Raw genomic sequence first — 23,547 nt, forward strand, 5'->3', positions numbered from 1 at the left:
ATTTATTTAAGACACACACACACTTAAAATGTTAAGAGCAATAAAATGGCCTAAAAAAACATGTAAAACACTTAACACTCTATAATACATTTAAATGATTGTAATAAATAGAGCGGTAAAACACGTCTTTCTAAAAGCCAGCATATTATATAAATAGTGAAGAAAAGGCAAAAGCTTACAGCACCTGGTATTCCCAGGCGGTCTCCCATCCAAGTACTAACCAGGCCCGACGCTGCTTTGCTTCCGAGATCAGACGAGATCGGGCGGTCTCAGCGCGGTATGGCCGTAAGCGAGGGCTGCTCCAAAAAGTGGCCTATTTAAAGATCAGCCTCCGTAAAAGCCAGCATATTATATAAATAGTGAAGAAAAGGCAAAAGCTTACAGCACCTGGTATTCCCAGGCGGTCTCCCATCTAAGTACTAACCAGGCCCGACGCTGCTTTGCTTCCGAGATCAGACGAGATCGGGCGCTCTCAGCACAGTATGGCCGTAAGCGAGTACTGCTCCAAAAAGTGGGCTATTTATAGATCAGCCTCCGTAAAAGCCATCATATTATATAAATAGTGAAGAAAAGGCAAAAGCTTACAGCACCTGGTATTCCCAGGCGGTCTCCCATCCAGAGTTACAAGATTAAAATGGGGTCAGATTTAACTGTGAGAGATGACTAGTGGTTAAAAGAATGAGACATAAAAGAAGATTGGTTTAAATAGATTTGGTTTTTATACAAGGTTCACATAAAAGACTTTAAAACAACACGATAAAACTAGGTAAATGCTGTTAAAAGAATACAGTTCATTTGTCCATACCCTAAAAACAGTCCAAGAATCCCAGTGTGTTGATAAGTCCAATGTGAGTGTCCACCATTGTATATACAATCCACAGAAAGTGTAATCCAAAGTTTGCAGGTGGTGAATGGAAAGGTGAGCTCTAAAATTAGCAAACTCCTTAATCCAACAGTTTGGTGACTGTCCTTTGTTTGTCATGCTGCTCTCTTATACAGTTGTACTTCCTGCTTCCTGTCATGTGTCTAGTCACATGGCAGGCCAACCATCCATTTATTTAAGACACACACACACTTAAAATGTTAAGAGCAATAAAATGGCCTAAAAAAACATGTAAATCACTTAACACTCTATAATACATTTAAATGATTGTAATAAATAGAGCGGTAAAACACGTCTTTCTAAAAGCCAGCATATTATATAAATAGTGAAGAAAAGGCAAAAGCTTACAGCACCTGGTATTCCCAGGCGGTCTCCCATCCAAGTACTAACCAGGCCCGACGCTGCTTAGCTTCCGAGATCAGACGAGATCGGGCGGTCTCAGCGCAGTATGGCCGTAAGCGAGGGCTGCTCCAAAAAGTGGGCTATTTAAAGATCAGCCTCCGTAAAAGCCAGCATATTATATAAATAGTGAAGAAAAGGCAAAAGCTTACAGCACCTGGTATTCCCAGGCGGTCTCCCATCTAAGTACTAACCAGGCCCGACGCTGCTTTGCTTCCGAGATCAGACGAGATCGGGCGCTCTCAGCGCAGTATGGCCGTAAGCGAGTACTGCTCCAAAAAGTGGGCTATTTATAGATCAGCCTCCATAAAAGCCATCATATTATATAAATAGTGAAGAAAAGGCAAAAGCTTACAGCACCTGGTATTCCCAGGCGGTCTCCCATCCAGAGTTACAAGATTAAAATGGGGTCAGATTTAACTGTGAGAGATGACTAGTGGTTAAAAGAATGAGACATAAAAGAAGATTGGTTTAAATAGATTTGGTTTATATACAAGGTTCACATAAAAGACTTTAAAACAACACGATAAAACTAGGTAAATGCTGTTAAAAGAATACAGTTCATTTGTCCATACCCTAAAAACAGTCCAAGAATCCCAGTGTGTTGATAAGTCCAATGTGAGTGTCCACCATTGTATATACAATCCACAGAAAGTGTAATCCAAAGTTTGCAGGTGGTGAATGGAAAGGTGAGCTCTAAAATTAGCAAACTCCTTAATCCAACAGTTTGGTGACTGTCCTTTGTTTGTCATGCTGCTCTCTTATACAGTTGTACTTCCTGCTTCCTGTCATGTGTCTAGTCACATGGCAGGCCAACCATCCATTTATTTAAGACACACACTTAAAATGTTAAGAGCAATAAAATGGCCTAAAAAAACATGTAAAACACTTAACACTCTATAATACATTTAAATGATTGTAATAAATAGAGCGGTAAAACACGTCTTTCTAAAAGCCAGCATATTATATAAATAGTGAAGAAAAGGCAAAAGCTTACAGCACCTGGTATTCCCAGGCGGTCTCCCATCCAAGTACTAACCAGGCCCGACGCTGCTTTGCTTCCGAGATCAGACGAGATCGGGCGCACTCAGCGCAGTATGGCCGTAAGCGAGGACTGCTCCAAAAAGTGGGTTATTTATAGATCAGCCTCCGTAAAAGCCATCATATTATATAAATAGTGAAGAAAAGGCAAAAGCTTACAGCACCTGGTATTCCCAGGCGGTCTCCCATCCAGAGTTACAACATTAAAATGGGGTCAGATTTAACTGTGAGAGATGACTAGTGGTTAAAAGAATGAGACATAAAAGATTGGTTTAAATAGATTTGGTTTATATACAAGGTTCACATAAAAGACTTTAAAACAACACGATAAAACTAGGTAAATGCTGTTAAAAGAATACAGTTCATTTGTCCATACCCTAAAAACAGTCCAAGAATCCCAGTGTGTTGATAAGTCCAATGTGAGTGTCCACCATTGTATATACAATCCACAGAAAGTGTAATCCAAAGTTTGCAGGTGGTGAATGGAAAGGTGAGCTCTAAAATTAGCAACTCCTTAATCCAACAGTTTGGTGACTTTTTTTGTCATGCTGCTCTCTTATACAGTTGTACTTCCTGCTTCCTGTCATGTGTCTAGTCACATGGCAGGCGAACCATCCATTTATTAAAGACACACACACACTTAAAATGTTAAGAGTAATAAAATGGCCTAAAAAACATGTAAAACACTTAACACTCTATAATACATTTAAATGATTGTAATAAATAGAGCGGTAAAACACGTCTTTCTAAAAGCCAGCATATTATATAAATAGTGAAGAAAAGGCAAAAGCTTACAGCACCTGGTATTCCCAGGCGGTCTCCCATCCAAGTACTAACCAGGCCCGACGCTGCTTTGCTTCCGAGATCAGACGAGATCGGGCGGTCTCAGCGCAGTATGGCCGTAAGCGAGGGCTGCTCCAAAAAGTGGGCTATTTAAAGATCAGCCTCTGTAAAAGCCAGCATATTATATAAATAGTGAAGAAAAGGCAAAAGCTTACAGCACCTGGTATTCCCAGGCGGTCTCCCATCCAGAGTTACAAGATTAAAATGGGGTCAGATTTAACTGTGAGAGATGAGTAGTGGTTAAAAGAATGAGACATAAAAGAAGATTGGTTTAAATAGATTTGGTTTATATACAAGGTTCACATAAAAGACTTTAAAACAACACGATAAAACTAGGTAAATGCTGTTAAAAGAATACAGTTCAATTGTCCATACCCTAAAAACAGTCCAAGAATCCTAGTGTGTTGATAAGTCCAATGTGAGTGTCCACCATTGTATATACAATCCACAGAAAGTGTAATCCAAAGTTTGCAGGTGGTGAATGGAAAGGTGAGCTCTAAAATTAGCAAACTCCTTAATCCAACAGTTTGGTGACTGTCCTTTGTTTGTCATGCTGCTCTCTTATACAGTTGTACTTCCTGCTTCCTGTCATGTGTCTAGTCACATGGCAGGCCAACCATCCATTTATTTAAGACACACACACACTTAAAATGTTAAGAGCAATAAAATGGCCTAAAAAAACATGTAAAACACTTAACAATCTATAATACATTTAAATGATTGTAATAAATAGAGCGGTAAAACACGTCTTTCTAAAAGCCAGCATATTATATAAATAGTGAAGAAAAGGCAAAAGCTTACAGCACCTGGTATTCCCAGGCGGTCTCCCATCCAAGTACTAACCAGGCCCGACGCTGCTTTGCTTCCGAGATCAGACGAGATTGGGCGGTCTCAGCGCGGTATGGCCGTAAGCGAGGGCTGCTCCAAAAAGTGGCCTATTTAAAGATCAGCCTCCGTAAAAGCCAGCATATTATATAAATAGTGAAGAAAAGGCAAAAGCTTACAGCACCTGGTATTCCCAGGCGGTCTCCCATCTAAGTACTAACCAGGCCCGACGCTGCTTTGCTTCCGAGATCAGACGAGATCGGGCGCTCTCAGCGCAGTATGGCCGTAAGCGAGTACTGCTCCAAAAAGTGGGCTATTTATAGATCAGCCTCCGTAAAAGCCATCATATTATATAAATAGTGAAGAAAAGGCAAAAGCTTACAGCACCTGGTATTCCCAGGCGGTCTCCCATCCAGAGTTACAAGATTAAAATGGGGTCAGATTTAACTGTGAGAGATGACTAGTGGTTAAAAGAATGAGACATAAAAGAAGATTGGTTTAAATAGATTTGGTTTATATACAAGGTTCACATAAAAAGACTTTAAAACAACACGATAAAACTAGGTAAATGCTGTTAAAAGAATACAGTTCATTTGTCCATACCCTAAAAACAGTCCAAGAATCCCAGTGTGTTGATAAGTCCAATGTGAGTGTCCACCATTGTATATACAATCCACAGAAAGTGTAATCCAAAGTTTGCAGGTGGTGAATGGAAAGGTGAGCTCTAAAATTAGCAAACTCCTTAATCCAACAGTTTGGTGACTGTCCTTTGTATGTCATGCTGCTCTCTTATACAGTTGTACTTCCTGCTTCCTGTCATGTGTCTAGTCACATGGCAGGCCAACCATCCATTTATTTAAGACACACACACACTTAAAATGTTAAGAGCAATAAAATGGCCTAAAAAAACATGTAAAACACTTAACACTCTATAATACATTTAAATGATTGTAATAAATAGAGCGGTAAAACACGTCTTTCTAAAAGCCAGCATATTATATAAATAGTGAAGAAAAGGCAAAAGCTTACAGCACCTGGTATTCCCAGGCGGTCTCCCATCCAGAGTTACAAGATTAAAATGGGGTCAGATTTAACTGTGAGAGATGACTAGTGGTTAAAAGAATGAGACATAAAAGAAGATTGGTTTAAATAGATTTGGTTTATATACAAGGTTCACATAAAAGACTTTAAAACAACACGATAAAACTAGGTAAATGCTGTTAAAAGAATACAGTTCATTTGTCCATACCCTAAAAACAGTCCAAGAATCCCAGTGTGTTGATAAGTCCAATGTGAGTGTCCACCATTGTATATACAATCCACAGAAAGTGTAATCCAAAGTTTGCAGGTGGTGAATGGAAAGGTGAGCTCTAAAATTAGCAACTCCTTAATCCAACAGTTTGGTGACTTTTTTTGTCATGCTGCTCTCTTATACAGTTGTACTTCCTGCTTCCTGTCATGTGTCTAGTCACATGGCAGGCCAACCATCCATTTATTAAAGACACACACACACACACACACTTAAAATGTTAAGAGTAATAAAATGGCCTAAAAAACATGTAAAACACTTAACACTCTATAATACATTTAAATGATTGTAATAAATAGAGCGGTAAAACACGTCTTTCTAAAAGCCAGCATATTATATAAATAGTGAAGAAAAGGCAAAAGCTTACAGCACCTGGTATTCCCAGGCGGTCTCCCATCCAAGTACTAACAAGGCCCGACGCTGCTTTGCTTCCGAGATCAGACGAGATCGGGCGCACTCAGCGCAGTATGGCCGTAAGCGAGGACTGCTCCAAAAAGTGGGTTATTTATAGATCAGCCTCCGTAAAAGCCATCATATTATATAAATAGTGAAGAAAAGGCAAAAGCTTACAGCACCTGGTATTCCCAGGCGGTCTCCCATCCAGAGTTACAACATTAAAATGGGGTCAGAATTAACTGTGAGAGATGACTAGTGGTTAAAAGAATGAGACATAAAAGAAGATTGGTTTAAATAGATTTGGTTTATATACAAGGTTCACATAAAAGACTTTAAAACAACACGATAAAACTAGGTAAATGCTGTTAAAAGAATACAGTTCATTTGTCCATACCCTAAAAACAGTCCAAGAATCCCAGTGTGTTGATAAGTCCAATGTGAGTGTCCACCATTGTATATACAATCCACAGAAAGTGTAATCCAAAGTTTGCAGGTGGTGAATGGAAAGGTGAGCTCTAAAATTAGCAAACTCCTTAATCCAACAGTTTGGTGACTGTCCTTTGTTTGTCATGCTGCTCTCTTATACAGTTGTACTTCCTGCTTCCTGTCATGTGTCTAGTCACATGGCAGGCCAACCATCCATTTATTTAAGACACACACTTAAAATGTTAAGAGCAATAAAATGGCCTAAAAAAACATGTAAAACACTTAACACTCTATAATACATTTAAATGATTGTAATAAATAGAGCGGTAAAACACGTCTTTCTAAAAGCCAGCATATTATATAAATAGTGAAGAAAAGGCAAAAGCTTACAGCACCTGGTATTCCCAGGCGGTCTCCCATCTAAGTACTAACCAGGCCCGACGCTGCTTTGCTTCCGAGATCAGACGAGATCGGGCGCTCTCAGCGCAGTATGGCCGTAAGCGAGTACTGCTCCAAAAAGTGGGCTATTTATAGATCAGCCTCCGTAAAAGCCATCATATTATATAAATAGTGAAGAAAAGGCAAAAGCTTACAGCACCTGGTATTCCCAGGGGGTCTCCCATCCAAGTACTAACCAGGCCCGACGCTGCTTTGCTTCCGAGATCAGACGAGATCGGGCGCACTCAGCGCAGTATGGCCGTAAGCGAGGACTGCTCCAAAAAGTGGGTTATTTATAGATCAGCCTCCGTAAAAGCCATCATATTATATAAATAGTGAAGAAAAGGCAAAAGTTTACAGCACCTGGTATTCCCAGGCGGTCTCCCGTCCAGAGTTACACCATTAAAATGGGGTCAGAATTAACTGTGAGAGATGACTAGTGGTTAAAAGAATGAGACATAAAAGAAGATTGGTTTAAATAGATTTGGTTTTTATACAAGGTTCACATAAAAGACTTTAAAACAACACGATAAAACTAGGTAAATGCTGTTAAAAGAATACAGTTCATTTGTCCATACCCTAAAAACAGTCCAAGAATCCCAGTGTGTTGATAAGTCCAATGTGAGTGTCCACCATTGTATATACAATCCACAGAAAGTGTAATCCAAAGTTTGCAGGTGGTGAATGGAAAGGTGAGCTCTAAAATTAGCAAACTCCTTAATCCAACAGTTTGGTGACTGTCCTTTGTTTGTCATGCTGCTCTCTTATACAGTTGTACTTCCTGCTTCCTGTCATGTGTCTAGTCACATGGCAGGCCAACCATCCATTTATTTAAGACACACACACACTTAAAATGTTAAGAGCAATAAAATGGCCTAAAAAAAACATGTAAAACACTTAACACTCTATAATACATTTAAATGATTGTAATAAATAGAGCGGTAAAACACGTCTTTCTAAAAGCCAGCATATTATATAAATAGTGAAGAAAAGGCAAAAGCTTACAGCACCTGGTATTCCCAGGCGGTCTCCCATCCAGAGTTACAAGATTAAAATGGGGTCAGATTTAACTGTGAGAGATGACTAGTGGTTAAAAGAATGAGACATAAAAGAAGATTGGTTTAAATAGATTTGGTTTATATACAAGGTTCACATAAAAGACTTTAAAACAACACGATAAAACTAGGTAAATGCTGTTAAAAGAATACAGTTCATTTGTCCATACCCTAAAAACAGTCCAAGAATCCCAGTGTGTTGATAAGTCCAATGTGAGTGTCCACCATTGTATATACAATCCACAGAAAGTGTAATCCAAAGTTTGCAGGTGGTGAATGGAAAGGTGAGCTCTAAAATTAGCAACTCCTTAATCCAACAGTTTGGTGACTTTTTTTGTCATGCTGCTCTCTTATACAGTTGTACTTCCTGCTTCCTGTCATGTGTCTAGTCACATGGCAGGCCAACCATCCATTTATTAAAGACACACACACACACACACTTAAAATGTTAAGAGTAATAAAATGGCCTAAAAAACATGTAAAACACTTAACACTCTATAATACATTTAAATGATTGTAATAAATAGAGCGGTAAAACACGTCTTTCTAAAAGCCAGCATATTATATAAATAGTGAAGAAAAGGCAAAAGCTTACAGCACCTGGTATTCCCAGGCGGTCTCCCATCCAAGTACTAACCAGGCCCGACGCTGCTTTGCTTCCGAGATCAGACGAGATCGGGCGGTCTCAGCGCAGTATGGCCGTAAGCGAGGGCTGCTCCAAAAAGTGGGCTATTTAAAGATCAGCCTCCGTAAAAGCCAGCATATTATATAAATAGTGAAGAAAAGGCAAAAGCTTACAGCACCTGGTATTCCCAGGCGGTCTCCCATCCAGAGTTACAAGATTAAAATGGGGTCAGATTTAACTGTGAGAGATGACTAGTGGTTAAAAGAATGAGACATAAAAGAAGATTGGTTTAAATAGATTTGGTTTATATACAAGGTTCACATAAACGACTTTAAAACAACACAATAAAACTAGGTAAATGCTGTTAAAAGAATACAGTTCATTTGTCCATACCCTAAAAACAGTCCAAGAATCCCAGTGTGTTGATAAGTCCAATGTGAGTGTCCACCATTGTATATACAATCCACAGAAAGTGTAATCCAAAGTTTGCAGGTGGTGAATGGAAAGGTGAGCTCTAAAATTAGCAAACTCCTTAATCCAACAGTTTGGTGACTGTCCTTTGTTTGTCATGCTGCTCTCTTATACAGTTGTACTTCCTGCTTCCTGTCATGTGTCTAGTCACATGGCAGGCCAACCATCCATTTATTTAAGACACACACACACTTAAAATGTTAAGAGCAATAAAATGGCCTAAAAAAACATGTAAAACACTTAACACTCTATAATACATTTAAATGATTGTAATAAATAGAGCGGTAAAACACGTCTTTCTAAAAGCCAGCATATTATATAAATAGTGAAGAAAAGGCAAAAGCTTACAGCACCTGGTATTCCCAGGCGGTCTCCCATCCAAGTACTAACCAGGCCCGACGCTGCTTTGCTTCCGAGATCAGACGAGATCGGGCGGTCTCAGCGCGGTATGGCCGTAAGCGAGGGCTGCTCCAAAAAGTGGCCTATTTAAAGATCAGCCTCCGTAAAAGCCAGCATATTATATAAATAGTGAAGAAAAGGCAAAAGCTTACAGCACCTGGTATTCCCAGGCGGTCTCCCATCTAAGTACTAACCAGGCCCGACGCTGCTTTGCTTCCGAGATCAGACGAGATCGGGCGCTCTCAGCGCAGTATGGCCGTAAGCGAGTACTGCTCCAAAAAGTGGGCTATTTATAGATCAGCCTCCGTAAAAGCCATCATATTATATAAATAGTGAAGAAAAGGCAAAAGCTTACAGCACCTGGTATTCCCAGGCGGTCTCCCATCCAGAGTTACAAGATTAAAATGGGGTCAGATTTAACTGTGAGAGATGACTAGTGGTTAAAAGAATGAGACATAAAAGAAGATTGGTTTAAATAGATTTGGTTTTTATACAAGGTTCACATAAAAGACTTTAAAACAACACGATAAAACTAGGTAAATGCTGTTAAAAGAATACAGTTCATTTGTCCATACCCTAAAAACAGTCCAAGAATCCCAGTGTGTTGATAAGTCCAATGTGAGTGTCCACCATTGTATATACAATCCACAGAAAGTGTAATCCAAAGTTTGCAGGTGGTGAATGGAAAGGTGAGCTCTAAAATTAGCAAACTCCTTAATCCAACAGTTTGGTGACTGTCCTTTGTTTGTCATGCTGCTCTCTTATACAGTTGTACTTCCTGCTTCCTGTCATGTGTCTAGTCACATGGCAGGCCAACCATCCATTTATTTAAGACACACACACACTTAAAATGTTAAGAGCAATAAAATGGCCTAAAAAAACATGTAAATCACTTAACACTCTATAATACATTTAAATGATTGTAATAAATAGAGCGGTAAAACACGTCTTTCTAAAAGCCAGCATATTATATAAATAGTGAAGAAAAGGCAAAAGCTTACAGCACCTGGTATTCCCAGGCGGTCTCCCATCCAAGTACTAACCAGGCCCGACGCTGCTTAGCTTCCGAGATCAGACGAGATCGGGCGGTCTCAGCGCAGTATGGCCGTAAGCGAGGGCTGCTCCAAAAAGTGGGCTATTTAAAGATCAGCCTCCGTAAAAGCCAGCATATTATATAAATAGTGAAGAAAAGGCAAAAGCTTACAGCACCTGGTATTCCCAGGCGGTCTCCCATCTAAGTACTAACCAGGCCCGACGCTGCTTTGCTTCCGAGATCAGACGAGATCGGGCGCTCTCAGCGCAGTATGGCCGTAAGCGAGTACCGCTCCAAAAAGTGGGCTATTTATAGATCAGCCTCCATAAAAGCCATCATATTATATAAATAGTGAAGAAAAGGCAAAAGCTTACAGCACCTGGTATTCCCAGGCGGTCTCCCATCCAGAGTTACAAGATTAAAATGGGGTCAGATTTAACTGTGAGAGATGACTAGTGGTTAAAAGAATGAGACATAAAAGAAGATTGGTTTAAATAGATTTGGTTTATATACAAGGTTCACATAAAAGACTTTAAAACAACACGATAAAACTAGGTAAATGCTGTTAAAAGAATACAGTTCATTTGTCCATACCCTAAAAACAGTCCAAGAATCCCAGTGTGTTGATAAGTCCAATGTGAGTGTCCACCATTGTATATACAATCCACAGAAAGTGTAATCCAAAGTTTGCAGGTGGTGAATGGAAAGGTGAGCTCTAAAATTAGCAAACTCCTTAATCCAACAGTTTGGTGACTGTCCTTTGTTTGTCATGCTGCTCTCTTATACAGTTGTACTTCCTGCTTCCTGTCATGTGTCTAGTCACATGGCAGGCCAACCATCCATTTATTTAAGACACACACTTAAAATGTTAAGAGCAATAAAATGGCCTAAAAAAACATGTAAAACACTTAACACTCTATAATACATTTAAATGATTGTAATAAATAGAGCGGTAAAACACGTCTTTCTAAAAGCCAGCATATTATATAAATAGTGAAGAAAAGGCAAAAGCTTACAGCACCTGGTATTCCCAGGCGGTCTCCCATCCAAGTACTAACCAGGCCCGACGCTGCTTTGCTTCCGAGATCAGACGAGATCGGGCGCACTCAGCGCAGTATGGCCGTAAGCGAGGACTGCTCCAAAAAGTGGGTTATTTATAGATCAGCCTCCGTAAAAGCCATCATATTATATAAATAGTGAAGAAAAGGCAAAAGCTTACAGCACCTGGTATTCCCAGGCGGTCTCCCATCCAGAGTTACAACATTAAAATGGGGTCAGATTTAACTGTGAGAGATGACTAGTGGTTAAAAGAATGAGACATAAAAGATTGGTTTAAATAGATTTGGTTTATATACAAGGTTCACATAAAAGACTTTAAAACAACACGATAAAACTAGGTAAATGCTGTTAAAAGAATACAGTTCATTTGTCCATACCCTAAAAACAGTCCAAGAATCCCAGTGTGTTGATAAGTCCAATGTGAGTGTCCACCATTGTATATACAATCCACAGAAAGTGTAATCCAAAGTTTGCAGGTGGTGAATGGAAAGGTGAGCTCTAAAATTAGCAACTCCTTAATCCAACAGTTTGGTGACTTTTTTTGTCATGCTGCTCTCTTATACAGTTGTACTTCCTGCTTCCTGTCATGTGTCTAGTCACATGGCAGGCGAACCATCCATTTATTAAAGACACACACACACTTAAAATGTTAAGAGTAATAAAATGGCCTAAAAAACATGTAAAACACTTAACACTCTATAATACATTTAAATGATTGTAATAAATAGAGCGGTAAAACACGTCTTTCTAAAAGCCAGCATATTATATAAATAGTGAAGAAAAGGCAAAAGCTTACAGCACCTGGTATTCCCAGGCGGTCTCCCATCCAAGTACTAACCAGGCCCGACGCTGCTTTGCTTCCGAGATCAGACGAGATCGGGCGGTCTCAGCGCAGTATGGCCGTAAGCGAGGGCTGCTCCAAAAAGTGGGCTATTTAAAGATCAGCCTCTGTAAAAGCCAGCATATTATATAAATAGTGAAGAAAAGGCAAAAGCTTACAGCACCTGGTATTCCCAGGCGGTCTCCCATCCAGAGTTACAAGATTAAAATGGGGTCAGATTTAACTGTGAGAGATGAGTAGTGGTTAAAAGAATGAGACATAAAAGAAGATTGGTTTAAATAGATTTGGTTTATATACAAGGTTCACATAAAAGACTTTAAAACAACACGATAAAACTAGGTAAATGCTGTTAAAAGAATACAGTTCAATTGTCCATACCCTAAAAACAGTCCAAGAATCCTAGTGTGTTGATAAGTCCAATGTGAGTGTCCACCATTGTATATACAATCCACAGAAAGTGTAATCCAAAGTTTGCAGGTGGTGAATGGAAAGGTGAGCTCTAAAATTAGCAAACTCCTTAATCCAACAGTTTGGTGACTGTCCTTTGTTTGTCATGCTGCTCTCTTATACAGTTGTACTTCCTGCTTCCTGTCATGTGTCTAGTCACATGGCAGGCCAACCATCCATTTATTTAAGACACACACACACTTAAAATGTTAAGAGCAATAAAATGGCCTAAAAAAACATGTAAAACACTTAACAATCTATAATACATTTAAATGATTGTAATAAATAGAGCGGTAAAACACGTCTTTCTAAAAGCCAGCATATTATATAAATAGTGAAGAAAAGGCAAAAGCTTACAGCACCTGGTATTCCCAGGCGGTCTCCCATCCAAGTACTAACCAGGCCCGACGCTGCTTTGCTTCCGAGATCAGACGAGATTGGGCGGTCTCAGCGCGGTATGGCCGTAAGCGAGGGCTGCTCCAAAAAGTGGCCTATTTAAAGATCAGCCTCCGTAAAAGCCAGCATATTATATAAATAGTGAAGAAAAGGCAAAAGCTTACAGCACCTGGTATTCCCAGGCGGTCTCCCATCTAAGTACTAACCAGGCCCGACGCTGCTTTGCTTCCGAGATCAGACGAGATCGGGCGCTCTCAGCGCAGTATGGCCGTAAGCGAGTACTGCTCCAAAAAGTGGGCTATTTATAGATCAGCCTCCGTAAAAGCCATCATATTATATAAATAGTGAAGAAAAGGCAAAAGCTTACAGCACCTGGTATTCCCAGGCGGTCTCCCATCCAGAGTTACAAGATTAAAATGGGGTCAGATTTAACTGTGAGAGATGACTAGTGGTTAAAAGAATGAGACATAAAAGAAGATTGGTTTAAATAGATTTGGTTTATATACAAGGTTCACATAAAAAGACTTTAAAACAACACGATAAAACTAGGTAAATGCTGTTAAAAGAATACAGTTCATTTGTCCATACCCTAAAAACAGTCCAAGAATCCCAGTGTGTTGATAAGTCCAATGTGAGTGTCCACCATTGTATATACAATCCACAGAAAGTGTAATCCAAAGTTTGCAGGTGGTGAATGGAAAGGTGAGCTCTAAAATTAGCAAACTCCTTAATCCAACAGTTTGGTGACTGTCCTTTGTATGTCATGCTGCTCTCTTATACAGTTGTACTTCCTGCTTCCTGTCATGTGTCTAGTCACATGGCAGGCCAACCATCCATTTATTTAAGACACACACACACTTAAAATGTTAAGAGCAATAAAATGGCCTAAAAAAACATGTAAAACACTTAACACTCTATAATACATTTAAATGATTGTAATAAATAGAGCGGTAAAACACGTCTTTCTAAAAGCCAGCATATTATATAAATAGTGAAGAAAAGGCAAAAGCTTACAGCACCTGGTATTCCCAGGCGGTCTCCCATCCAGAGTTACAAGATTAAAATGGGGTCAGATTTAACTGTGAGAGATGACTAGTGGTTAAAAGAATGAGACATAAAAGAAGATTGGTTTAAATAGATTTGGTTTATATACAAGGTTCACATAAAAGACTTTAAAACAACACGATAAAACTAGGTAAATGCTGTTAAAAGAATACAGTTCATTTGTCCATACCCTAAAAACAGTCCAAGAATCCCAGTGTGTTGATAAGTCCAATGTGAGTGTCCACCATTGTATATACAATCCACAGAAAGTGTAATCCAAAGTTTGCAGGTGGTGAATGGAAAGGTGAGCTCTAAAATTAGCAACTCCTTAATCCAACAGTTTGGTGACTTTTTTTGTCATGCTGCTCTCTTATACAGTTGTACTTCCTGCTTCCTGTCATGTGTCTAGTCACATGGCAGGCCAACCATCCATTTATTAAAGACACACACACACACACACTTAAAATGTTAAGAGTAATAAAATGGCCTAAAAAACATGTAAAACACTTAACACTCTATAATACATTTAAATGATTGTAATAAATAGAGCGGTAAAACACGTCTTTCTAAAAGCCAGCATATTATATAAATAGTGAAGAAAAGGCAAAAGCTTACAGCACCTGGTATTCCCAGGCGGTCTCCCATCCAAGTACTAACAAGGCCCGACGCTGCTTTGCTTCCGAGATCAGACGAGATCGGGCGCACTCAGCGCAGTATGGCCGTAAGCGAGGACTGCTCCAAAAAGTGGGTTATTTATAGATCAGCCTCCGTAAAAGCCATCATATTATATAAATAGTGAAGAAAAGGCAAAAGCTTACAGCACCTGGTATTCCCAGGCGGTCTCCCATCCAGAGTTACAACATTAAAATGGGGTCAGAATTAACTGTGAGAGATGACTAGTGGTTAAAAGAATGAGACATAAAAGAAGATTGGTTTAAATAGATTTGGTTTATATACAAGGTTCACATAAAAGACTTTAAAACAACACGATAAAACTAGGTAAATGCTGTTAAAAGAATACAGTTCATTTGTCCATACCCTAAAAACAGTCCAAGAATCCCAGTGTGTTGATAAGTCCAATGTGAGTGTCCACCATTGTATATACAATCCACAGAAAGTGTAATCCAAAGTTTGCAGGTGGTGAATGGAAAGGTGAGCTCTAAAATTAGCAAACTCCTTAATCCAACAGTTTGGTGACTGTCCTTTGTTTGTCATGCTGCTCTCTTATACAGTTGTACTTCCTGCTTCCTGTCATGTGTCTAGTCACATGGCAGGCCAACCATCCATTTATTTAAGACACACACTTAAAATGTTAAGAGCAATAAAATGGCCTAAAAAAACATGTAAAACACTTAACACTCTATAATACATTTAAATGATTGTAATAAATAGAGCGGTAAAACACGTCTTTCTAAAAGCCAGCATATTATATAAATAGTGAAGAAAAGGCAAAAGCTTACAGCACCTGGTATTCCCAGGCGGTCTCCCATCTAAGTACTAACCAGGCCCGACGCTGCTTTGCTTCCGAGATCAGACGAGATCGGGCGCTCTCAGCGCAGTATGGCCGTAAGCGAGTACTGCTCCAAAAAGTGGGCTATTTATAGATCAGCCTCCGTAAAAGCCATCATATTATATAAATAGTGAAGAAAAGGCAAAAGCTTACAGCACCTGGTATTCCCAGGGGGTCTCCCATCCAAGTACTAACCAGGCCCGACGCTGCTTTGCTTCCGAGATCAGACGAGATCGGGCGCACTCAGCGCAGTATGGCCGTAAGCGAGGACTGCTCCAAAAAGTGGGTTATTTATAGATCAGCCTCCGTAAAAGCCATCATATTATATAAATAGTGAAGAAAAGGCAAAAGTTTACAGCACCTGGTATTCCCAGGCGGTCTCCCGTCCAGAGTTACACCATTAAAATGGGGTCAGAATTAACTGTGAGAGATGACTAGTGGTTAAAAGAATGAGACATAAAAGAAGATTGGTTTAAATAGATTTGGTTTTTATACAAGGTTCACATAAAAGACTTTAAAACAACACGATAAAACTAGGTAAATGCTGTTAAAAGAATACAGTTCATTTGTCCATACCCTAAAAACAGTCCAAGAATCCCAGTGTGTTGATAAGTCCAATGTGAGTGTCCACCATTGTATATACAATCCACAGAAAGTGTAATCCAAAGTTTGCAGGTGGTGAATGGAAAGGTGAGCTCTAAAATTAGCAAACTCCTTAATCCAACAGTTTGGTGACTGTCCTTTGTTTGTCATGCTGCTCTCTTATACAGTTGTACTTCCTGCTTCCTGTCATGTGTCTAGTCACATGGCAGGCCAACCATCCATTTATTTAAGACACACACACACTTAAAATGTTAAGAGCAATAAAATGGCCTAAAAAAAACATGTAAAACACTTAACACTCTATAATACATTTAAATGATTGTAATAAATAGAGCGGTAAAACACGTCTTTCTAAAAGCCAGCATATTATATAAATAGTGAAGAAAAGGCAAAAGCTTACAGCACCTGGTATTCCCAGGCGGTCTCCCATCCAGAGTTACAAGATTAAAATGGGGTCAGATTTAACTGTGAGAGATGACTAGTGGTTAAAAGAATGAGACATAAAAGAAGATTGGTTTAAATAGATTTGGTTTATATACAAGGTTCACATAAAAGACTTTAAAACAACACGATAAAACTAGGTAAATGCTGTTAAAAGAATACAGTTCATTTGTCCATACCCTAAAAACAGTCCAAGAATCCCAGTGTGTTGATAAGTCCAATGTGAGTGTCCACCATTGTATATACAATCCACAGAAAGTGTAATCCAAAGTTTGCAGGTGGTGAATGGAAAGGTGAGCTCTAAAATTAGCAAACTCCTTAATCCAACAGTTTGGTGACTGTCCTTTGTTTGTCATGCTGCTCTCTTATACAGTTGTACTTCCTGCTTCCTGTCATGTGTCTAGTCACATGGCAGGCCAACCATCCATTTATTTAAGACACACACTTAAAATGTTAAGAGCAATAAAATGGCCTAAAAAAACATGTAAAACACTTAACACTCTATAATACATTTAAATGATTGTAATAAATAGAGCGGTAAAACACGTCTTTCTAAAAGCCAGCATATTATATAAATAGTGAAGAAAAGGCAAAAGCTTACAGCACCTGGTATTCCCAGGCGGTCTCCCATCCAAGTACTAACCAGGGCCGACGCTGCTTTGCTTCCGAGATCAGACGAGATCGGGCGCACTCAGCGCAGTATGGCCGTAAGCGAGGACTGCTCCAAAAAGTGGGTTATTTATAGATCAGCCTCCGTAAAAGCCATCATATTATATAAATAGTGAAGAAAAGGCAAAAGCTTACAGCACCTGGTATTCCCAGGCGGTCTCCCATCCAGAGTTACAACATTAAAATGGGGTCAGATTTAACTGTGAGAGATGACTAGTGGTTAAAAGAATGAGACATAAAAGATTGGTTTAAATAGATTTGGTTTATATACAAGGTTCACATAAAAGACTTTAAAACAACACGATAAAACTAGGTAAATGCTGTTAAAAGAATACAGTTCATTTGTCCATACCCTAAAAACAGTCCAAGAATCCCAGTGTGTTGATAAGTCCAATGTGAGTGTCCACCATTGTATATACAATCCACAGAAAGTGTAATCCAAAGTTTGCAGGTGGTGAATGGAAAGGTGAGCTCTAAAATTAGCAACTCCTTAATCCAACAGTTTGGTGACTTTTTTTGTCATGCTGCTCTCTTATACAGTTGTACTTCCTGCTTCCTGTCATGTGTCTAGTCACATGGCAGGCGAACCATCCATTTATTAAAGACACACACACACTTAAAATGTTAAGAGTAATAAAATGGCCTAAAAAACATGTAAAACACTTAACACTCTATAATACATTTAAATGATTGTAATAAATAGAGCGGTAAAACACGTCTTTCTAAAAGCCAGCATATTATATAAATAGTGAAGAAAAGGCAAAAGCTTACAGCACCTGGTATTCCCAGGCGGTCTCCCATCCAAGTACTAACCAGGCCCGACGCTGCTTTGCTTCCGAGATCAGACGAGATCGGGCGGTCTCAGCGCAGTATGGCCGTAAGCGAGGGCTGCTCCAAAAAGTGGGCTATTTAAAGATCAGCCTCTGTAAAAGCCAGCATATTATATAAATAGTGAAGAAAAGGCAAAAGCTTACAGCACCTGGTATTCCCAGGCGGTCTCCCATCCAGAGTTACAAGATTAAAATGGGGTCAGATTTAACTGTGAGAGATGAGTAGTGGTTAAAAGAATGAGACATAAAAGAAGATTGGTTTAAATAGATTTGGTTTATATACAAGGTTCACATAAAAGACTTTAAAACAACACGATAAAACTAGGTAAATGCTGTTAAAAGAATACAGTTCAATTGTCCATACCCTAAAAACAGTCCAAGAATCCTAGTGTGTTGATAAGTCCAATGTGAGTGTCCACCATTGTATATACAATCCACAGAAAGTGTAATCCAAAGTTTGCAGGTGGTGAATGGAAAGGTGAGCTCTAAAATTAGCAAACTCCTTAATCCAACAGTTTGGTGACTGTCCTTTGTTTGTCATGCTGCTCTCTTATACAGTTGTACTTCCTGCTTCCTGTCATGTGTCTAGTCACATGGCAGGCCAACCATCCATTTATTTAAGACACACACACACTTAAAATGTTAAGAGCAATAAAATGGCCTAAAAAAACATGTAAAACACTTAACAATCTATAATACATTTAAATGATTGTAATAAATAGAGCGGTAAAACACGTCTTTCTAAAAGCCAGCATATTATATAAATAGTGAAGAAAAGGCAAAAGCTTACAGCACCTGGTATTCCCAGGCGGTCTCCCATCCAAGTACTAACCAGGCCCGACGCTGCTTTGCTTCCGAGATCAGACGAGATTGGGCGGTCTCAGCGCGGTATGGCCGTAAGCGAGGGCTGCTCCAAAAAGTGGCCTATTTAAAGATCAGCCTCCGTAAAAGCCAGCATATTATATAAATAGTGAAGAAAAGGCAAAAGCTTACAGCACCTGGTATTCCCAGGCTGTCTCCCATCCAAGTACTAACCAGGCCCGACGCTGCTTTGCTTCCGAGATCAGACGAGATAGGGCGGTCTCAGCGCAGTATGGCCGTAAGTGAGGGCTGCTCCAAAAAGTGGGCTATTTAAAGATCAGCCTCCGTAAAAGCCAGCATATTATATAAATAGTGAAGAAAAGGCAAAAGCTTACAGCACCTGGTATTCCCAGGCGGTCTCCCATCTAAGTACTAACCAGGCCCGACGCTGCTTTGCTTCCGAGATCAGACGAGATCGGGCGCACTCAGCGCAGTATGGCCGTAAGCGAAGACTGCTCCAAAAAGTGGGTTATTTATAGATCAGCCTCCGTAAAAGCCATCATATTATATAAATAGTGAAGAAAAGGCAAAAGCTTACAGCACCTGGTATTCCCAGGCGGTCTCCCATCCAGAGTTACAACATTAAAATGGGGTCAGAATTAACTGTGAGAGATGACTAGTGGTTAAAAGAATGAGACATAAAAGAAGATTGGTTTAAATAGATTTGGTTTATATACAAGGTTCACATAAAAAGACTTTAAAACAACACGATAAAACTAGGTAAATGCTGTTAAAAGAATACAGTTCATTTGTCCATACCCTAAAAACAGTCCAAGAATCCCAGTGTGTTGATAAGTCCAATGTGAGTGTCCACCATTGTATATACAATCCACAGAAAGTGTAATCCAAAGTTTGCAGGTGGTGAATGGAAAGGTGAGCTCTAAAATTAGCAAACTCCTTAATCCAACAGTTTGGTGACTGTCCTTTGTATGTCATGCTGCTCTCTTATACAGTTGTACTTCCTGCTTCCTGTCATGTGTCTAGTCACATGGCAGGCCAACCATCCATTTATTTAAGACACACACACACTTAAAATGTTAAGAGCAATAAAATGGCCTAAAAAAACATGTAAAACACTTAACACTCTATAATACATTTAAATGATTGTAATAAATAGAGCGGTAAAACACGTCTTTCTAAAAGCCAGCATATTATATAAATAGTGAAGAAAAGGCAAAAGCTTACAGCACCTGGTATTCCCAGGCGGTCTCCCATCCAGAGTTACAAGATTAAAATGGGGTCAGATTTAACTGTGAGAGATGACTAGTGGTTAAAAGAATGAGACATAAAAGAAGATTGGTTTAAATAGATTTGGTTTATATACAAGGTTCACATAAAAGACTTTAAAACAACACGATAAAACTAGGTAAATGCTGTTAAAAGAATACAGTTCATTTGTCCATACCCTAAAAACAGTCCAAGAATCCCAGTGTGTTGATAAGTCCAATGTGAGTGTCCACCATTGTATATACAATCCACAGAAAGTGTAATCCAAAGTTTGCAGGTGGTGAATGGAAAGGTGAGCTCTAAAATTAGCAACTCCTTAATCCAACAGTTTGGTGACTTTTTTTGTCATGCTGCTCTCTTATACAGTTGTACTTCCTGCTTCCTGTCATGTGTCTAGTCACATGGCAGGCCAACCATCCATTTATTAAAGACACACACACACACACACTTAAAATGTTAAGAGTAATAAAATGGCCTAAAAAACATGTAAAACACTTAACACTCTATAATACATTTAAATGATTGTAATAAATAGAGCGGTAAAACACGTCTTTCTAAAAGCCAGCATATTATATAAATAGTGAAGAAAAGGCAAAAGCTTACAGCACCTGGTATTCCCAGGCGGTCTCCCATCCAAGTACTAACAAGGCCCGACGCTGCTTTGCTTCCGAGATCAGACGAGATCGGGCGCACTCAGCGCAGTATGGCCGTAAGCGAGGACTGCTCCAAAAAGTGGGTTATTTATAGATCAGCCTCCGTAAAAGCCATCATATTATATAAATAGTGAAGAAAAGGCAAAAGCTTACAGCACCTGGTATTCCCAGGCGGTCTCCCATCCAGAGTTACAACATTAAAATGGGGTCAGAATTAACTGTGAGAGATGACTAGTGGTTAAAAGAATGAGACATAAAAGAAGATTGGTTTAAATAGATTTGGTTTTTATACAAGGTTCACATAAAAGACTTTAAAACAACACGATAAAACTAGGTAAATGCTGTTAAAAGAATACAGTTCATTTGTCCATACCCTAAAAACAGTCCAAGAATCCCAGTGTGTTGATAAGTCCAATGTGAGTGTCCACCATTGTATATACAATCCACAGAAAGTGTAATCCAAAGTTTGCAGGTGGTGAATGGAAAGGTGAGCTCTAAAATTAGCAAACTCCTTAATCCAACAGTTTGGTGACTGTCCTTTGTTTGTCATGCTGCTCTCTTATACAGTTGTACTTCCTGCTTCCTGTCATGTGTCTAGTCACATGGCAGGCCAACCATCCATTTATTTAAGACACACACTTAAAATGTTAAGAGCAATAAAATGGCCTAAAAAAACATGTAAAACACTTAACACTCTATAATACATTTAAATGATTGTAATAAATAGAGCGGTAAAACACGTCTTTCTAAAAGCCAGCATATTATATAAATAGTGAAGAAAAGGCAAAAGCTTACAGCACCTGGTATTCCCAGGCGGTCTCCCTTCCAGAGTTACAAGATTAAAATGGGGTCAGATTTAACTGTGAGAGATGACTAGTGGTTAAAAGAATGAGACATAAAAGAAGATTGGTTTAAATAGATTTGGTTTATATACAAGGTTCACATAAAAGACTTTAAAACAACACGATAAAACTAGGTAAATGCTGTTAAAAGAATACAGTTCATTTGTCCATACCCTAAAAACAGTCCAAGAATCCCAGTGTGTTGATAAGTCCAATGTGAGTGTCCACCATTGTATATACAATCCACAGAAAGTGTAATCCAAAATTTGCAGGTGGTGAATGGAAAGGTGAGCTCTAAAATTAGCAACTCCTTAATCCAACAGTTTGGTGACTTTTTTTGTCATGCTGCTCTCTTATACAGTTGTACTTCCTGCTTCCTGTCATGTGTCTAGTCACATGGCAGGCCAACCATCCATTTATTAAAGACACACACACACTTAAAATGTTAAGAGTAATAAAATGGCCTAAAAAACATGTAAAACACTTAACACTCTATAATACATTTAAATGATTGTAATAAATAGAGCGGTAAAACACGTCTTTCTAAAAGCCAGCATATTATATAAATAGTGAAGAAAAGGCAAAAGCTTACAGCACCTGGTATTCCCAGGCGGTCTCCCATCCAAGTACTAACCAGGCCCGACGCTGCTTTGCTTCCGAGATCAGACGAGATCGGGCGGTCTCAGCGCAGTATGGCCGTAAGCGAGGGCTGCTCCAAAAAGTGGGCTATTTAAAGATCAGCCTCCGTAAAAGCCAGCATATTATATAAATAGTGAAGAAAAGGCAAAAGCTTACAGCACCTGGTATTCCCAGGCGGTCTCCCATCTAAGTACTAACCAGGCCCGACGCTGCTTTGCTTCCGAGATCAGACGAGATCGGGTGCTCTCAGCGCAGTATGGCCGTAAGCGAGTACTGCTCCAAAAAGTGGGCTATTTATAGATCAGCCTCCGTAAAAGCCATCATTTTATATAAATAGTGAAGAAAAGGCAAAAGCTTACAGCACCTGGTATTCCCAGGGGGTCTCCCATCCAAGTACTAACCAGGCCCGACGCTGCTTTGCTTCCGAGATCAGACGAGATCGGGCGCACTCAGCGCAGTATGGCCGTAAGCGAGGACTGCTCCAAAAAGTGGGTTATTTATAGATCAGCCTCCGTAAAAGCCATCATATTATATAAATAGTGAAGAAAAGGCAAAAGTTTACAGCACCTGGTATTCCCAGGCGGTCTCCCATCCAGAGTTACAACATTAAAATGGGGTCAGAATTAACTGTGAGAGATGACTAGTGGTTAAAAGAATGAGACATAAAAGAAGATTGGTTTAAATAGATTTGGTTTTTATACAAGGTTCACATAAAAGACTTTAAAACAACACGATAAAACTAGGTAAATGCTGTTAAAAGAATACAGTTCATTTGTCCATACCCTAAAAACAGTAAAAGAATCCCAGTGTGTTGATAAGTCCAATGTGAGTGTCCACCATTGTATATACAATCCACAGAAAGTGTAATCCAAAGTTTGCAGGTGGTGAATGGAAAGGTGAGCTCTAAAATTAGCAAACTCCTTAATCCAACAGTTTGGTGACTGTCCTTTGTTTGTCATGCTGCTCTCTTATACAGTTGTACTTCCTACTTCCTGTCATGTGTCTAGTCACATGGCAGGCCAACCATCCATTTATTTAAGACACACACACACTTAAAATGTTAAGAGCAATAAAATGGCCTAAAAAAACATGTAAAACACTTAACACTCTATAATACATTTAAATGATTGTAATAAATAGAGCGGTAAAACACGTCTTTCTAAAAGCCAGCATATTATATAAATAGTGAAGAAAAGGCAAAAGCTTACAGCACCTGGTATTCCCAGGCGGTCTCCCATCCAAGTACTAACCAGGCCCGACGCTGCTTTGCTTCCGAGATCAGACGAGATCGGGCGGTCTCAGCGCAGTATGGCCTTAAGCAGGGGGCTGCTCCAAAAAGTGG

General features: G+C 39.4%; 32 non-coding genes and 1 pseudogene across 32 annotated transcripts; all 33 read right to left on the minus strand.

Annotated features, from left to right (window-relative positions):
• Positions 1–172: 172 nt before the first annotated feature.
• On the minus strand, positions 173–291 carry LOC141303120 (5S ribosomal RNA). Its single transcript, XR_012343104.1, has one exon. It is a non-coding gene; the product is annotated as a 5S ribosomal RNA (ribosomal RNA).
• An 84-nt stretch (positions 292–375) lies between these two features.
• Positions 376–494, minus strand: LOC141303500 (5S ribosomal RNA). The gene has a single exon (XR_012343481.1). It is a non-coding gene; the product is annotated as a 5S ribosomal RNA (ribosomal RNA).
• Positions 495–1,224: 730 nt separating this feature from the next.
• LOC141303138 (5S ribosomal RNA) lies at positions 1,225–1,343 on the minus strand. Its single transcript, XR_012343121.1, has one exon. It is a non-coding gene; the product is annotated as a 5S ribosomal RNA (ribosomal RNA).
• An 84-nt stretch (positions 1,344–1,427) lies between these two features.
• Positions 1,428–1,546, minus strand: LOC141303251 (5S ribosomal RNA). Its single transcript, XR_012343233.1, has one exon. It is a non-coding gene; the product is annotated as a 5S ribosomal RNA (ribosomal RNA).
• A 726-nt stretch (positions 1,547–2,272) lies between these two features.
• LOC141303182 (5S ribosomal RNA) lies at positions 2,273–2,391 on the minus strand. The gene has a single exon (XR_012343165.1). It is a non-coding gene; the product is annotated as a 5S ribosomal RNA (ribosomal RNA).
• Positions 2,392–3,111: 720 nt separating this feature from the next.
• LOC141303454 (5S ribosomal RNA) lies at positions 3,112–3,230 on the minus strand. Its single transcript, XR_012343435.1, has one exon. It is a non-coding gene; the product is annotated as a 5S ribosomal RNA (ribosomal RNA).
• Positions 3,231–3,960: 730 nt separating this feature from the next.
• Positions 3,961–4,079, minus strand: LOC141303549 (5S ribosomal RNA). Its single transcript, XR_012343529.1, has one exon. It is a non-coding gene; the product is annotated as a 5S ribosomal RNA (ribosomal RNA).
• An 84-nt stretch (positions 4,080–4,163) lies between these two features.
• Positions 4,164–4,282, minus strand: LOC141303252 (5S ribosomal RNA). The gene has a single exon (XR_012343234.1). It is a non-coding gene; the product is annotated as a 5S ribosomal RNA (ribosomal RNA).
• Positions 4,283–5,660: 1,378 nt separating this feature from the next.
• LOC141303600 (5S ribosomal RNA) lies at positions 5,661–5,779 on the minus strand. Its single transcript, XR_012343580.1, has one exon. It is a non-coding gene; the product is annotated as a 5S ribosomal RNA (ribosomal RNA).
• A 726-nt stretch (positions 5,780–6,505) lies between these two features.
• Positions 6,506–6,624, minus strand: LOC141303253 (5S ribosomal RNA). Its single transcript, XR_012343236.1, has one exon. It is a non-coding gene; the product is annotated as a 5S ribosomal RNA (ribosomal RNA).
• Positions 6,625–6,708: 84 nt separating this feature from the next.
• Positions 6,709–6,827, minus strand: LOC141303200 (5S ribosomal RNA). The gene has a single exon (XR_012343184.1). It is a non-coding gene; the product is annotated as a 5S ribosomal RNA (ribosomal RNA).
• A 1,376-nt stretch (positions 6,828–8,203) lies between these two features.
• Positions 8,204–8,322, minus strand: LOC141303455 (5S ribosomal RNA). Its single transcript, XR_012343436.1, has one exon. It is a non-coding gene; the product is annotated as a 5S ribosomal RNA (ribosomal RNA).
• Positions 8,323–9,052: 730 nt separating this feature from the next.
• Positions 9,053–9,171, minus strand: LOC141303121 (5S ribosomal RNA). Its single transcript, XR_012343105.1, has one exon. It is a non-coding gene; the product is annotated as a 5S ribosomal RNA (ribosomal RNA).
• An 84-nt stretch (positions 9,172–9,255) lies between these two features.
• Positions 9,256–9,374, minus strand: LOC141303254 (5S ribosomal RNA). The gene has a single exon (XR_012343237.1). It is a non-coding gene; the product is annotated as a 5S ribosomal RNA (ribosomal RNA).
• A 730-nt stretch (positions 9,375–10,104) lies between these two features.
• LOC141303139 (5S ribosomal RNA) lies at positions 10,105–10,223 on the minus strand. The gene has a single exon (XR_012343122.1). It is a non-coding gene; the product is annotated as a 5S ribosomal RNA (ribosomal RNA).
• Positions 10,224–10,307: 84 nt separating this feature from the next.
• On the minus strand, positions 10,308–10,426 carry LOC141303255 (5S ribosomal RNA). Its single transcript, XR_012343238.1, has one exon. It is a non-coding gene; the product is annotated as a 5S ribosomal RNA (ribosomal RNA).
• Positions 10,427–11,152: 726 nt separating this feature from the next.
• LOC141303183 (5S ribosomal RNA) lies at positions 11,153–11,271 on the minus strand. The gene has a single exon (XR_012343166.1). It is a non-coding gene; the product is annotated as a 5S ribosomal RNA (ribosomal RNA).
• Positions 11,272–11,991: 720 nt separating this feature from the next.
• LOC141303456 (5S ribosomal RNA) lies at positions 11,992–12,110 on the minus strand. The gene has a single exon (XR_012343437.1). It is a non-coding gene; the product is annotated as a 5S ribosomal RNA (ribosomal RNA).
• A 730-nt stretch (positions 12,111–12,840) lies between these two features.
• On the minus strand, positions 12,841–12,959 carry LOC141303550 (5S ribosomal RNA). The gene has a single exon (XR_012343530.1). It is a non-coding gene; the product is annotated as a 5S ribosomal RNA (ribosomal RNA).
• An 84-nt stretch (positions 12,960–13,043) lies between these two features.
• LOC141303256 (5S ribosomal RNA) lies at positions 13,044–13,162 on the minus strand. The gene has a single exon (XR_012343239.1). It is a non-coding gene; the product is annotated as a 5S ribosomal RNA (ribosomal RNA).
• A 1,376-nt stretch (positions 13,163–14,538) lies between these two features.
• On the minus strand, positions 14,539–14,657 carry LOC141303601 (5S ribosomal RNA). The gene has a single exon (XR_012343581.1). It is a non-coding gene; the product is annotated as a 5S ribosomal RNA (ribosomal RNA).
• A 726-nt stretch (positions 14,658–15,383) lies between these two features.
• Positions 15,384–15,502, minus strand: LOC141303257 (5S ribosomal RNA). The gene has a single exon (XR_012343240.1). It is a non-coding gene; the product is annotated as a 5S ribosomal RNA (ribosomal RNA).
• Positions 15,503–15,586: 84 nt separating this feature from the next.
• LOC141303201 (5S ribosomal RNA) lies at positions 15,587–15,705 on the minus strand. Its single transcript, XR_012343185.1, has one exon. It is a non-coding gene; the product is annotated as a 5S ribosomal RNA (ribosomal RNA).
• A 1,373-nt stretch (positions 15,706–17,078) lies between these two features.
• LOC141303584 (5S ribosomal RNA) lies at positions 17,079–17,197 on the minus strand. The gene has a single exon (XR_012343563.1). It is a non-coding gene; the product is annotated as a 5S ribosomal RNA (ribosomal RNA).
• A 720-nt stretch (positions 17,198–17,917) lies between these two features.
• On the minus strand, positions 17,918–18,036 carry LOC141303459 (5S ribosomal RNA). Its single transcript, XR_012343439.1, has one exon. It is a non-coding gene; the product is annotated as a 5S ribosomal RNA (ribosomal RNA).
• Positions 18,037–18,766: 730 nt separating this feature from the next.
• LOC141303551 (5S ribosomal RNA) lies at positions 18,767–18,885 on the minus strand. Its single transcript, XR_012343531.1, has one exon. It is a non-coding gene; the product is annotated as a 5S ribosomal RNA (ribosomal RNA).
• Positions 18,886–18,969: 84 nt separating this feature from the next.
• On the minus strand, positions 18,970–19,088 carry LOC141303698 (5S ribosomal RNA; annotated as a pseudogene).
• An 84-nt stretch (positions 19,089–19,172) lies between these two features.
• LOC141303356 (5S ribosomal RNA) lies at positions 19,173–19,291 on the minus strand. The gene has a single exon (XR_012343338.1). It is a non-coding gene; the product is annotated as a 5S ribosomal RNA (ribosomal RNA).
• A 1,376-nt stretch (positions 19,292–20,667) lies between these two features.
• LOC141303603 (5S ribosomal RNA) lies at positions 20,668–20,786 on the minus strand. The gene has a single exon (XR_012343582.1). It is a non-coding gene; the product is annotated as a 5S ribosomal RNA (ribosomal RNA).
• A 1,365-nt stretch (positions 20,787–22,151) lies between these two features.
• On the minus strand, positions 22,152–22,270 carry LOC141303460 (5S ribosomal RNA). The gene has a single exon (XR_012343440.1). It is a non-coding gene; the product is annotated as a 5S ribosomal RNA (ribosomal RNA).
• An 84-nt stretch (positions 22,271–22,354) lies between these two features.
• LOC141303055 (5S ribosomal RNA) lies at positions 22,355–22,473 on the minus strand. Its single transcript, XR_012343040.1, has one exon. It is a non-coding gene; the product is annotated as a 5S ribosomal RNA (ribosomal RNA).
• An 84-nt stretch (positions 22,474–22,557) lies between these two features.
• On the minus strand, positions 22,558–22,676 carry LOC141303203 (5S ribosomal RNA). Its single transcript, XR_012343186.1, has one exon. It is a non-coding gene; the product is annotated as a 5S ribosomal RNA (ribosomal RNA).
• Positions 22,677–23,406: 730 nt separating this feature from the next.
• On the minus strand, positions 23,407–23,525 carry LOC141303645 (5S ribosomal RNA). The gene has a single exon (XR_012343625.1). It is a non-coding gene; the product is annotated as a 5S ribosomal RNA (ribosomal RNA).
• Positions 23,526–23,547: the final 22 nt, after the last annotated feature.

The sequence above is a fragment of the Garra rufa genome, unplaced genomic scaffold (assembly GCF_049309525.1).
Source record: "Garra rufa unplaced genomic scaffold, GarRuf1.0 hap1_unplaced_001, whole genome shotgun sequence".
Lineage (NCBI taxonomy): Eukaryota > Metazoa > Chordata > Actinopteri > Cypriniformes > Cyprinidae > Garra > Garra rufa.